Here is a 15,214-nt window from a genome sequence, read left to right as displayed (position 1 = left end):
TCTTGATACCAACATTGTTATTTTCAACTGATACTATCTGTAAACTGTCGCAGTCGATTTAATTTAGTTTTGTGCTAGCTATTGTGTGAATCATAAAAAATGTCTTTCATGCTTTGCAATATTTCTTTATAGCCTGTGAATATCAATGCGTCAGACGGAAACAATGTATTGCACATTCCAGGGACTCGGGGGATCTTTGGTTTTGAAAAGAAAGCAGGAACCCAGTTTGTGCATATTAGTGTGTAAGACAGAACCGATATATACTATATTTCGTAAACAAGAAACATTTCGCTTTAAAAATTGTTATGTATATTTAATTTTTGTTCCTTAGTTTTTTTTTTTTAAATTTAAAAGAGAAATCATTGCTCGCTATTGTAATGTAACATTGTACGTTGGACTTGACCTTATCCAAAATTGTGTTCATTTCTGCTTGATATTTTTGTTTTATTCTGTGTAAACAACTAATACACAACTAAGTTATTCTCTGTGTCTAAGGTTTAAAATCAGAATTATTATTAACAGAAGTAAATATGTTTATTTGGGTCTAGGTCTAGATTTTGGAATTTCATCAGTGTATTTTACATAATCCAGGTTATGGTTTTTATTTTGTAAACATCAGGATTATTCTCAAATGTTATTTTCTAGTAGGCAATAGTTCTTTTATATTATAGAAAATGCTAAGAGGTCATGTAGAGAACGTTATAATCTTGTACCTGGGAGAATCTGTCAGTCGTTCTTTAAGCTCTGACACTTTAAAGTTGTACTGTATGTTGCGCCCAGTAATTCATTTTTGTGCTGGAAATTTTATTTCGTGAAGTTATTGAATTCAAGTAAATTTTTTTCAGGAAATACAAAAGTGTTCTGCTAAAATTCATGGACAAAGACATGCACTGGAATTTATGTTGAATTCAAACCTGAAATTATATTGCTGTGATTCAATTTAAGACCGCTACCACATCAACACTCTACAAGCTACCAAATGCACGTACTCGCATTTAATTCTCGGATTTATTCTGAACGTCTACTGAATTTTATTCCTGACTTTAAATTGTTAAGACTTGTGTCTGTAATTTTTGGATTATATTAGGATTTAATTTGCAGTACCGTAAGTTCGTTTTTCTCATTTTCATTTTGCATTGTAGAGCAATAAATTATTTGTAAAACTTTACAAAGCTTGTTACCTTTAACTCTTTTCTGTTACGTTTTTCAAGAGCATAGACTCGCAATAATATGAATGGTCCAGACATGTTCTTTTATAGTTTTACGAGACTTAACATGCAGAAACAAACACAAACCTAATACTAATGCCACTTCATGACAACAAATTATCAGGAATGGATTTTTCATCCTTTAAATATCAGACTTCACGTTCTCAACCTTTTCTTTATTATCTATCTCAAACTTTTGACCATCCTTACTAATAATATATACATGTGATGTTATAATGTAGTTAGATAGACGTATTGCACTCGCTTACCCAGTAGGGTCCTGTGCGATAGTGTTATAATGGAAGCTACCTTTTCTGAAATAGTATTAAAATATCTAAATGAAAAGGCCCTTGAATATTTTTATATCAATAGTATGTTGACATCTTGTTAATCTTTGGATATACAATGCCATCCTTCTCTCTCTCTCTCTCTCTGAAGTTTGTGCCCAGATGCACAGTTCGGTTCAGTTATTTTCATGTTTTGGAACGATTGCAACTTTAATGGATAACCAAGGATCAGACTTAAGAAATTTGGAAAATGTATCTAATATAATACATCGATTAAATGTCGTTCAACCCATAATTCTTATTTAAATTATTCAAACTCACGATCCTACGTGTCAAAGGCAAAAAGATTGATTCTATCTTATCTGCACTGGCCTTCGAAACAAAGACTGGAAATAAGAGAAATAACCATAGCCACTCAGACAAGAAAACCGGCTGAAACACTCTTTCTGTTAAATCGAATTAGTCCAACGAGTAAAATACAAGGTCAGGGATTTCACAATATGATTTAGAAAAAATCATAGGAAAGCAAAATTATCATGAACAGGAATATTAAGTTTTTAAAGGATTGTGTACGTACTTTGCTAAATTTGTATATAGCATTTTAGACAGAAGGGATCAGATTCGCTAAGGTGATTAACAAATGGCATCACATACCTAAATACACTCCTCCTCCTCTTGACCTTGACATTCGTCCTCGAATGTGACCTAAATTCACCTCTAAGAGCGGTCGAACCCATTCCCAATCTGGTCAACATCTACTCAGATGAGCCTACAAATGCAACAGCAAAGGAGAAAATTTCTACGTGTCACAGTCGGGAATCAAACCCGGTTTTAACATCTCACCGTCGGGCGTGCAAATCGCGAGTACAAAAGCTCTCGGCCGGCTAGCCAGGTTAATAAATGTCCCCGTATACCGATACCGTTGCAAGCATTATCATTTACACATAATCGGAAGCTTCTGAACATAGAGAAAATAAAAATAATGGAAATTGAATTACAGATATAAAATTATATTCATCATGTACATTATCCTAAATGTTAGGGAAGATTATATACCGCTTGCGTGACTAATGTTTGCACCTAAAGGTGCCCTTTTTGCAGCGGGGATTCTATTTCAGAAACTCATGCGAGATTAAAAAGAAATCGTGGTTACATTGTGGGTCTTTTGGAGTTTTCAACCCTGTAGTCACACCCTAAGGCCACTAATACCAGAAAGAGAGTGCTAAAAGAAATTCCGCCCCGCGAAAAATGCCGAAAATTATTAAAAAATGGGACGGAAGAATGGAAGATCATTGGCTTTGTTATTTACTCCTTAAAAACTAGATAACTTTACAATTTAAAAATAAGAATTAAACAGTTAGATACAAACACAAATCTCAAGCTAGGATGAATTCTCCACTAAAAAGAATGAAGAAGAAAACTGGCAGCAAACGATTTTGACCTACCACTCTAATTTCGAAAATCCAAAAGTGCAAATAAATTCCTGAAATAATACTAATTGAAAAGATCACTATTTATGAATAATCAGTTTGTATTAAATTGGAACAGAACCTCCGAACGCTTTAAATATTTTAAAAATATTATTGAAAAATTGGCATATATATTTACCAGAAAATCTGCACAAACATATGCCGAACATCCGCAACGTTCACGTTTCATCCGTATCTGCCTGCGATAAAATTTCCTCGTTTTTCATCAATATGCATAAACAGGAGTATTAAAACAAAGCCCCAATGCAATATGCTTTTATATATCAAAGGAAGTTACCTTTCATCCATCCATATGTGATACTGGATTGGGAAGTGAAAATCTGATTGGCTGACTCGGCAAATTTTACTCGGGCTTGCAAAGCGGTAAAGCAAGTTTACGCATTTTCATGAGAAGAGAGGAAATAGAACCACAGGCAGACACGGGCGAAAAGAAGACGACGTGGAATTTTGTCCGTGGCTTGAGACAATGGGACCAATATGCAACACGTGTAATCCCTTGCATGTAATAGAAGTACACCGAATTTTAGTGGTTTATAAAAAGAGTGAAGTAGATTTTCACATGTTGCTTACGGCGATGTTTCCTAATGATTATTTCTGTTGTACATAAGGATATAATATGGGTACATCAACATGAGACAAATAGAAGTTACTTTCCCGGTTCGAATGAGCACACTTGTTTTGCCTTTTCAGTACTATATATTGCTATGATATAATTTTTTTTTTTGCAATTGTTTTAATTATCAGAAAGTCACTAATCTTATTGGAACTATTCAGAACCAACCTGTTTTCATTTTACCATCCATCTCAAATTTATTTACAATTACGCATAATGTTCCATTCACTTATTTTTGATTGGACTAAAATATTTACATCTAATATATCTATCAGACTAATATGTACGTATCTCGTGTCCCGTCTTTCAGAGTGGTCTACGAGGATACAGGTCGATACGGCGAATTCTTCAAAAAAGGTTTTTGTTTTAAAGGTCACTAGGGTGTTGTTATTGACTGAACTGGCTTGATTATGTATTTCAGCGTTATGAGGTTCATCGTAAAACAATTTTAATTATTTAAGAATATAATCACAAGTAATGTCGTGCGCAATTAAATTATTCAAATCTGTAGTAGTATTAAACTTAGAGTTTTGTATCATATTTATTGATCGTCGTCACAACGTTCTACACCCCTGTGATACTGCCATCATATCATACGCACATGCCCACACGTGAACTTTACCCACTGCAAGAGGAAATTCATTTGGGGTAGAAGACTTCTACCTTGCTCAATAATCAACAAATCCTCTTTTATCATACTATTCAGTACACGGTCCATAGCGTCCACAATAGTCCACGGTCCTGAGACGCGCGTATATTCAAGATATGCTGTAATGTTATTGTGACCACAGTCTTTAGACACCGATCGGGAAAACCACTGGTTTGTGAGCTCGCTATTTCAAACTACATTTTTTCACTGACTTTATTTACATTGTATTCTGCCATCTGCTATGTATATTTGATTTTATTTATAATTGGTTTAATTTAATTGTTTGTTCATTAGTTGAATTTTTTAAAATTACATTACACGTTAAAGTAATGTAATTTTGTTTGCTGGAATTTGACATTTTCCAGAAATTAGTTTGACCTGTCTGTTTAGCCGTAAACACCTAATAATAGAACTTTGTATCTAAAACTGCCCTAGTTCCTGGCCTTGACTGAGAATCAAGTAAATAACATTTTTGTTATATTATTCATTCGTAAGGTGGGATTGATAAGAGTGAAATCGAGACTGACTGGGAGTGCGTAACTTTGAGCATTTGAAGCTTTGATCTGTTTCTAGAAAGTGATCACGTTACCCTCATAAGGGTATCTATTTTGCGTCTTACTTATACTGTATAATCTTTGTCTTGAAATGAACTAGCCTGTTGGGCATTTTATCTTTGACACTGAAAGGTATTTGTTTTTGGTCTGTTATGATCAGTTGGAGTTAAATTTTGATTTTTCTTCAAATTATTTGGATTCTAAGAAATTAACTATTTTCCCTAGGAATGTTAAGTGTTCATACAGAATTCTTGGACTAAGACATTTATTGAAATTATATTCGGAATTCGAACACAGGATTATTTCCTGTGGTTCAACAAAGAACTGTTGACACTTCATTGCTTTACAGGCTACACTATACGTCGTCACCTTCCAGTTTGGTTTTTCGTCGGGACTCGAGGTTAAATTCATTAGAACATTGTATTACTAGGACTAATAACTTATAATTCTTGGATTTGTCTTGGATCATTTGTGGATTTGATTCTTAAATCCGATAGTTCTTTTTTTTCTCCATTCTCACTTTGTTTCTCTAGGAAAATAAATTATTCGTTAAAGTTTACAAAGCTTGTTGTCTTTGTTCTTTTCTTTTTACTGTTTATTAGAGCCTAAACACGTAACACATCCTTTTTGCCGTTAATTTCCATATCGCTGTTCTATAAAATAATCTAAGGGTTTTGCTATGCAGCTTCCGGATGTTGCTGAAACAGTCGCAAGTATTACTTCCTTATTTAATGGTCCTAAACGTTTATCGTCCATTCTGATATTGATGATATGCTTTTATCAAAATCGGATACTTTTAGTTACCATATCATCGAATTCAAGCATCACTGACTTAATACTCTCATTTATGGACTGTATGGCTTTTTGGTCGCCATCAGATGTTTTAAATATCTAATTATTGCTGTCAATTAAAGGCTTTAGTTCTTTCTGATTGATACCAGACTTTCTTTTAAAGCTGAGAAATATTTTAGAGAGCGTTTTATATCTAATATAGTTTGGGTGAGTTGATTTCATACGTTTCGTGGACTTCTTTTGCTGGATTAGAACAATATAGTTGTTGTATTTCAGCAATAGTCTGCCGTGAATGATCTGCTTGTTTTTTATTTACGTTTGTATAACTCTGTATATTTGTAAAGAAAATAAGTCGGCTTTTCATACTTATAATTCCACTACCCCCCACCCATCCCCGCATCCGATTCTGTAGATGTGCTCGTAGTAGACGGTGGGCTTTCATTTTAACCAATATGATCTCGAACACAGCCTGCTAATGCTTACTATTCAAGAGCCATTAATTACAGCTCTGTAATTGCATTGAGACTGGTTTGTGCCGCCGCAACAGGTTCTTAATAGACACGTATTCTTGAATGCAGCCATAACTAGATTATTTTACCAGTACCGTCAGTCTCACCAGTTATTATTTATATGGCTCCAACAACAATACCAATTTATGCGCCTGTAATATTTAACGTATTCGTGATTTGAGCCACACACAGGCTAATGGTAGTTGCCCGATCATTCCTCAAATAGCATCTTCGAACACACACGAGTTTGCATTTCACGACTTGCAGGTGCTATTGCCAATTTTATCTTACAGCTATTGTTCTGCTTCGATAGTTTTGTCGCCCCGGTGGTTTTGATGGTCTATCATAGATCCATACAGTCGATATTTGTATCTTCTTTGTGTAGTCCATACAGGTTTAACTTATTCTCTGGAAACTTTAACCTGGGTGGAATTACCGGTTAATGTAACGTCATCGCTGTAGAAGTAGTCTTTAATTATTTTACGTATGCCAGTGGTGCATCTTTTTGTCTTGCGTTTGTACCGGCTAATGATGTGACTGTAGGGAAGCCTTGAGTTGATAGTGGAAAATCAAGAAGGTTCCAACGGTATATTTCTATCTTGCTTTGGCAAAAGCTATGATTAATGATACAATATTATCGTAAATACAAATGCAAAAGACAGTTAAGTACCCGTATTGATAGACGTTGAACCCTTCTCCGTCGACCTGCTGCACTGTTAATGCAAATTTAAAATATTATGCAATATGACCATCTTTGACTTGTGGCATTGGTAGATCATCATGTCGCATATCATTTAATATTATTGTACGCCACTCGACTCACGTTTAGTTTTGCTATCAAGCGAACAAGTATGATCTAGACTTCCACACCTTCAAGCTGTAAGGTTTTGGTCTACCAAGGTCATCCCCGACAACATCGTAAACAAGTCGACCATTTAATACGCCTTCACTGTTTTCTTTCTTATTTTCGCTATTCTTTCTTCAATTGCGTTCCATGAACATGCTACGCTTCATGGTGATTGTATAATTGTGAGCAACTGGTCGGCCTGTGTATCAAAGTAGTATTTGTGTTATATATTATATGTACTTTGTGGTTAGTTTTGTATCCATGATTATAGATTAAAATGCTAATTTATAAACAAGATATTACATAGATAATATTTTCCCTCCAATGAGCCTAGATATTATTTTAAGATAATGAGCTATAAATAGGTTTTTCATTTGGGTGCGGGTTTTGTATAATGAAACAGTTTACAGTTTGGGGTAATGTTCCATTGTATGATTAAGTCATGTGGGTTGTGCTGAGACATAATTCAGATCGGCTGTTGTGCGACATAAGTAACGTGGGAGGCATTTATAATCGAAATAGAGTCCGGGAGATGTATATTATGGCAAAAAGTTAATACTTATTCATAATTCCTATTTTATTACTGTTCTTATTCTATTTTCAGTCTGCATAATCATGTAATGTTTTCTTAGGTTTAATTTGAGAGGAATCATCTATTTAAATTATTTATTTAAATCAAAAATTGCTCATGCTACTCTTTTGGACTAATGCAATTCTAAGAATTATTGTGAATTCATTCAAAGGAGTTCTGGGAAATATAATTGTGATAACTTATGACGGTTCACAATTCAGCTCGTTCAAAACCCGGGATGCATTTGGAATACTCTATTATTCTGGAATGTGATGTAACCTTTAAGATTATTTTGGATTTGATTCACAATACTATAAATTCCTGTTAAAATCTCAATTCATAACATAGATAATTACAATGTTTGTTAAATGTTAGATAATTTGTTTGGCTTCGCTTCTTTCTCTTAATTTGTTTAAGATTATAGTGTTGAATTCTACCATGTTCTTCATAGCGTCATGCATCATTGTGACTTCTTGAATGTCTACGCTAAATAGTTGACATTTTCCAGTTCGATCTTTAACAAATGATAAGCTCGCCAGGGTCGACGTCAGCAATAACCCGGCTGGTGAACTCAGTCAAATCCGATTTGGTGGCAAATCTGGTCCGATGAACATATTGGTTGCGCCTTTGTTTAATTGAGCATAAGCATATATCAAAAGGCATTTTGCATACAATTAAACGTAATTTCTAGGTGATAAGGACCTTACGCGTTTTCAGGATAGGTTAACGCTTGAGTGCACGCAACGTTTTAACAACAATATGCCCGGATATGGCGCCGTTCAGCCTAGTTTGCAACGGCAACGTGAAATAAAAGAGCGATTGTCATCCAGAGCCAACGCCTCGTGTTAAATTATCAACAACTTCAAGTGGCAGGTCGGTACGAGTCAAAAGATAAAAACTATCGAAGCTTTACCACGTGTGTTACCCAGTGTGTTCCAGGTCTTGCCGTTTAATCCAGGTTAATGACACCAAGTATCCGGGATCGTGCAATCATTGATGCAAGTTCATTCCACATAAAAACACATCGAAAAATGTTGCCAGACTTTGCCACATCAAGTAAATCAAAATTTGTCAATGGACGAGACAGTGGCGACACCACAACCTAGACAACCTCCTCTCGAGAGCCTTCTCCTCCCACGCCTGGATAATGGAAAACATACCCTGTTCTTATTCGTTCTACAACTGCCTTTTTCAGAGCTACCCCGGATGCATTCTAATAGCTCCTGTTACAAATGCAGGTACCGCATTTGCTATCAGCACTGTATTGGCTGCTAGGAATGGAAATATTCCACTGCTCTTTTGCATTTGTGCCACTTTTGACTTGGGAAATTTTAATGTCAGAGGTCTACATTTGTTTTGCCTCATTAAGCTAATTAAGTTGCGTCTGGATCAACCACTAGGGAACATCTCCACTTAACATTGTTGAAAAGAGTCTCAATGTGACCATACATCTTTTGGTATTTACTCTTTATTTTTGCTAGTTGCGTTAGCATAAGGCAAGCCCTTAACTTTGTGACAGGACATTGTTTGTTGAAAACGCAATAAATTTAATTAATATATTACAAATCTGAGAACTTTTTAAAATGAATTTTCAACATGCGCATCGTTGATTCGATCACACGCGCCTTTCAACAACAGAGTCTTCTCGAACAGTTTCACAGTAATACATCTGCAATTGTGAATATAAGGGTTATCAAGATTCCTATCACCAGCATAAACACACATCGATCACGGATTGCCTTATCAACTCTAGCTGCTCCAACGAAAAGCAATAATTTTGGTATCAAGTACAAATGTCGTGCTGAGAAATCTAGAAGCCCGTATGAATGTTTTAATGCCGGACCGTGTGGGAATACAACTTGTGACATGCACGTACGAATTGATTGCCGTCAAACCTATACATAATTTTTTTCTGATGGTTTCTGGTAAACAGTCAACAGCAAAAGAAACTTCAGTTACTCTTTATTTGCCAAATATCATGGCACAATGGGGGTTGGTCATCAGCTCGAGCTGCATTTAAAATGCGAGGAACACGTGGATGGGGACAATGGTGCCATGTTTGGTATTTATTTGCCATGTGGACTGTTTTTCAACAGAGCTGACAAAGGTCCATAGCAAATAAACGACAACAACCATGATTCTGCAGTATTTGAAGGCATCAAAGCAGACATCCACAATGATGAAGTTGTCAACTAAACTTTACCATTAGCGACACTAACAGCAGCATGCAATAGTGCATTGACGGCGCAACCGATCTGGGTTAACATGACTATGTTTGGCTTCGAATATAACATTGCCAATATATCTGCAAAATTCTAATATACAACTGAAGGAATCGCACATGAAACCATGTAATAAGCCTCTATGAAAAGGCTGTCTGCGTTGTAAAATAAGAAGGGTTAAAATTCGGTTTGGCGTTAATGTTCATTGCTTCTACATCTTTGTCAGCATTGATTAAGATGAGCTCGTCTAATAATATACCGTTTATAATCGGCAATTATCCAAAGTGTCCATATTAAACGTCATAGACGCTCCAGCATAACTTTCGTACTCTTTTATATATCTGGCGAGTCCGATAATCTCCGTGGCAATGTCAATATTGTAAAGAATTACTTCAATTTCATTTCCAAAGATATGATAATGCGTGCTGTCAAACAACGACCCGATGTAATTGTTAGGAAATTTAAATTTGGCATCGGCGCCTTAATAGTTATCGTCGTCCTTTAACGGTTTTCTCTTAATTTCATAGAAGGCATGTTTAGTTCTAGTTAATGGCCTAAGGTTCCTTATTGGATAGAAATAACTCTGAAAATCTTGTGGCTGAGTTCTACCCTTACAGGTGTTCACATGTCCCATGCGTGATCGGGTGTCGTTTTATGATATGCTATTTAACATTATTGGTTTTGTCTAATACCTTTTGAGAGACAACGGTAATCCGCGTTCTCATTACTTATTTTTCGATCGCTGCATCAACTATACCTTATTAATCGCTTTGATTGATAATTTTTTGACAGGAACTGGCAATGATGATGTTCATGAAAGCGTAACCATCTTCAGTGGCGCTCGAGTCACCACACGACGTAGTCTATTTCGAATCGATTTAAACACTTACAATCCTATATTTGGCAGTCTATCCGCAGCGACGATTTTGGGTCAGCAGCTACCTGCAATGCGGGGAGGCCCCGAGTGGCCGAGTGGTCTAAAGCGCTCTCCGTTACGGATCACTGCCATCTCGCCTCTGTCTGAGTGGATTCGAGTCTCGGATTCGGCTAATGTGGGTATGTGAGAAAGCTTGCCAGTAGCTTCTCGTGGGTCGGTGGTTCTTTCCGGGGTTTTCCCGGGTTCTTCCTCCACCATTAATACTGGCCGCCATGTATAGCCTATCGTGTGCTGAAAAATGGCGTTAAACTCTACAACAACAACAACAACCTGCATTGCGACTTGTTTAGCGATTGAAGTAACCCATCAATAAGTGTTCTTCACGACGACTGCACAATACCAACCGCATACTCTGGAGATTTAATTGAGGTAGCATAGACGAGTATGCCCTCGTATTTACGTGTAAACATGTTATGTTCTTTTCCAGTGATCATTGTGATTTGTCTTCGAATCTTGTTTTTTATTGATTCAATCTCGTATGCGCCGGTGGGAAGTAAAGCAAACTGCGCCACTGTCTGCCAACAACATAAGCGAATTATTTGTGGGGAAGCCCCAAATATTTGATATCAAATATTAGGCGAACTGGGATAAACTCGTTCCGAGTTTGATATCCAGTGTGCGACCTTTCCCCGCAGTGTTTTGTATAGAAAAAGACACATAATATTCTAGTTTCATTGAAGAGGTCCTGATCATAAACGTTCCTTTCAGAGTTGTGTTTACAATCAATTGGTTTATACAGCATTAATTTCGCGACGAATTGTCTCAGAACTCGTAGTCGGTATACGAATTGCGTTAGTTATAAGTATAATTTATGTCCGAATTGAATTCATGCATCATGCAGTTTTCTTCAGCGGCGGCTTTAATATCTTTCCACTTCTTGCCGGTGAGTTTTGCATTCCAATAAAATCTGTAAATATACGTTTGGGTCATTCTATCACGATGTTTCCTTTTTCTTTTTCGCGACCGGGTTCAGAAACATATTATCTCAGCAGAAGGAGGGGTGGTCCTGGAACAGCGAATGCATGGGACTTTGAAAAGTCATCTCTCGAGTTTCTTCGGTAAAGAAAATCAAGGCGACAGTCTCTCGCGCTCTGAAACATAACTTAGCTCTTCTAGTGCTGTGTTTCCTATTCTTTGTTTTCAGTTGCTGTGGCAACTGATTCGTATGTTGTGTCTGTAAAATTTGTCCTCATTGATTCTGGTTTCTTTAGCTGCGATTTTTTTCTCCAAGGCAGGCTTTGGCTTGACTTTTCCGAACATTGCGTTTGCAATTCTGAGACACTTTAATCTGTTTCTAAAGCATCCGTTGTCATAGGTTACTTCTGTAATTGGTAAAGCCGTGGCTACAATCTGTTGTATTGTTTCGATGAGCGGTGCAAATGTTTGTTCATCTATGTGTGTCTGGGGTGACCCCTGCAAATATACTTCGAAACTGATCTAACGAGCATTCAACAACAAACACCAGGTCCTTGCCCGTCAATGCCGCGAAATATCATCATCTTACAATTGTTGCGGGTTATTTTAGGCATTCTGGAATGTTGTTGCTTCACATAGATCACGCATGTGTTCCTCTGTCTACCACGGGAAAATATTATGGATTTATCGTCTTGGTGTTCAAAGACAATATCATCGTACACGACAAGATTATCCTCACATGAATGAAGGTCGCCACTGGAATGAACTTGATCAGTTGCGAACGTTTTGCTTTTTATCGACAACGGAAGGACTACTGTTAAATATCCGAGCACTTTTTAACACAGTTGATTATCCGTTGATGGAGCAATTATGTACAACTTATCCCAATTTAACCATCTCGAAATCATATTCAACAACAGCTGGGTTTTCCTTGATCTAGTCGGGCCTATAATCAACTCATGAAAATAGTTTGGAAACTTGTCATCATGCTTGGATAGCATGGGTATTGGTTGAAAGGAGAAGACAATGACCATAAAGGCTTCTATATTGCGTGAAGCTATGTTGACTATCCCGCCTCTATAGTTCCGTAATATCTTCATATTGTGCATGATTCTGCATGAAAACGCGGGTACAACAAGTAATGGTAAAGCTGTGATCACTAAAAGATGTGGTCCATACGGAGCAAAGACGTTCAGGTTTGTAAGCGGACCCAGAAAACGCAAACGCGGATTTTGCAAGTAACTTGACAGTGATGTTGCTGCTTTTAGCGAAGCTACCTGAGCCTCCAAACCTCCAAAGCACTTATAAATAACGTCTTGGTACATATGCTGGAGGTAACTGCTGCCTGTTAAACGTGGTTAACATGCTGTTTTTGTGGTCTTTCCAGATAAAGTTACTATATTCCTTACTTAAAATGTTAAAGCATTATGTCTCACAATGTCAGAGTATTAAGGTGCCAACGACGAAAACTCGGCATTGACTATGTTAGCATACGAGCCGCGTTTGACATTTTGGACCGCAACAGCAGAGAAAGCAAGATTTCTATTGGGAAAATAAAATATAAACATGATACCATGTCATGGGAGAAATATATAAATTAACACAATAGAAAACTGAAAACATTGAAGTCATAACTATTGTGGAGATTTTTCAACATATTGATTTGTTGTGCCGTACATTTATTGTCCGTGTGAAGAAGGCAGACTTTGCATATGCAGTGTACGTATTGGCTAGTTTATACCAGCGACTTGATTGTAACATTGACAGAGACTTTTTGTTGCCACTTTTAACACTTGTTATTAATGTCAAAACTGCATCAACAAGAATGCAACCAGGACAGATTTATTTCTCAAATATATTATCATGAATTATATTTCCTTCTGATGGTTTATTCTGCTTTGCAGATGCTGTACCTCCGTTACACGTTGTCTTCTGCGTAACTCGACCTTTGCCTTTTCTAACTGGACAGGTGACAATGTAAGCACAATTACAGTCAGTGCAGCCAAATGGTGATGCGCCTCATTCAGTCTGATACCATGTAATATTCTTTAATTAATAAGAATACCTTTGAATGCCAGTTACATCAATGCGCTTAATTGAACGTTTCACAATGACTTTGATATTTTAACATTTCTACTTATTCCCAAGATTTTGTATGTCTTTGTGATGTATTTTCTAGTCATCGTTTCAACTCATTAGAGTGAAAGTTTAAATACTTTATATTTTTGTAGGTTTTCTTTTAGACGGCTATGCTAAAATCTTTGTTGTACTTAATACATTGTTTCGAAGGCGCACCTTTAAGGTATGTGTTTAGAAATACGGCTATTAGTAATGTATTTTCCTTTCGTGAATTAACATTATGGTTTTCGCTTGTACGTATCTCCTTTATAGCTATAAAATCAGTATGGATGCAACGGGGAGTTTATTTATGTATTTTTTTCAGGACAATAAATGGCAAACAATGACGAAGGTGATGAAATAAAAAAAATGAAAAAAATTGTATTAACATTAAACCAAGGCTAGAACGTACTAGTAAACCTATCACTGAGCCTTTAGAAACATTCGGTGACCCAAGGGAAAGAGACAAATACCAATAGGAGTAGAAACCGTGTAGGTTATCGGCTTAAACATATTGTTACAAACAACCAATAAAAGTAGTAGAGTAAATAAAGATGTAGATAATAGATACAAACGACCTTCTAGATGACCGGTGAGAAAAGAAGAAAATTTTAAAGATGATTGCTATGAAAAGAGCTGGAATTAAATCGTCATTACCACATACATGGAGATGGGATGGAATTATGGGATATATAAGTGATGTAAAAGCTATTAATTCGAAGAGACAATCTATTAAAAATAATGCTGACATCTATGAAAATCAGACTCAGGAGATTTATTTAAAAAAACTTAAAACATCAGCAATGACAAAGTGAAAGAGCTGTATTACAAGAAAAAAGAAAAAGCGTTGAAAGCGTAACACCACAATCAGTTTAATTTCTTACAAACTTGAAAATTTATTTAATACAAGATGCGTAAAAAGATTAAAACCTTTACATAGTACAATAAGATAAAAGACTGAACTATTTTAAGAAAAGTTGTAACAATAGCTGTAATATACATTTGATGACGATACCAACTATCTTAGTACACACATCAAATTTGTAAAAGTTTTTATTATGGATAGCAGAGGAAAACAATAGTGGTATGATACTATCAGGATGCATAGACGATTTGAATAAAACAAGACTAGGATATACTGGAGGTTATTGAAGAGAACGTTAGTTTAGGCGTGTTGCTTAATTTTTATCTTTTCTTGCTGAATATTTCTGTTAACCTTTATGTGGATTGCTATCTTTGTTTGATTGTTTTTGTGACGAGAGTCACGCGTGCAGAATGCGCTTAAGTGTTCGAATCGGACCTTAACCAGACTTCCGAAAATTTCTTAAAATGTAATATATTCTCTTTCACCATTGGCATCAATATAAGATTTTGTTTATTTCATGGTACAGATTCTTTATGGTTGCTCCTAAATTGGCATGTGTCATCTGAACGTCTATTTGCCGATCTGACAATGGGCATGTTATCGCCATGATTCCTCACTACGCAGTCTTTGCATAATG

This window comes from Sinohyriopsis cumingii, chromosome 18 (assembly GCF_028554795.1).
Source record: "Sinohyriopsis cumingii isolate HCF-2022 chromosome 18, ASM2855479v2, whole genome shotgun sequence".
In the NCBI taxonomy this organism is placed as follows: domain Eukaryota; kingdom Metazoa; phylum Mollusca; class Bivalvia; order Unionida; family Unionidae; genus Sinohyriopsis; species Sinohyriopsis cumingii.
Note: the sequence above shows the minus strand (reverse complement) of the source record.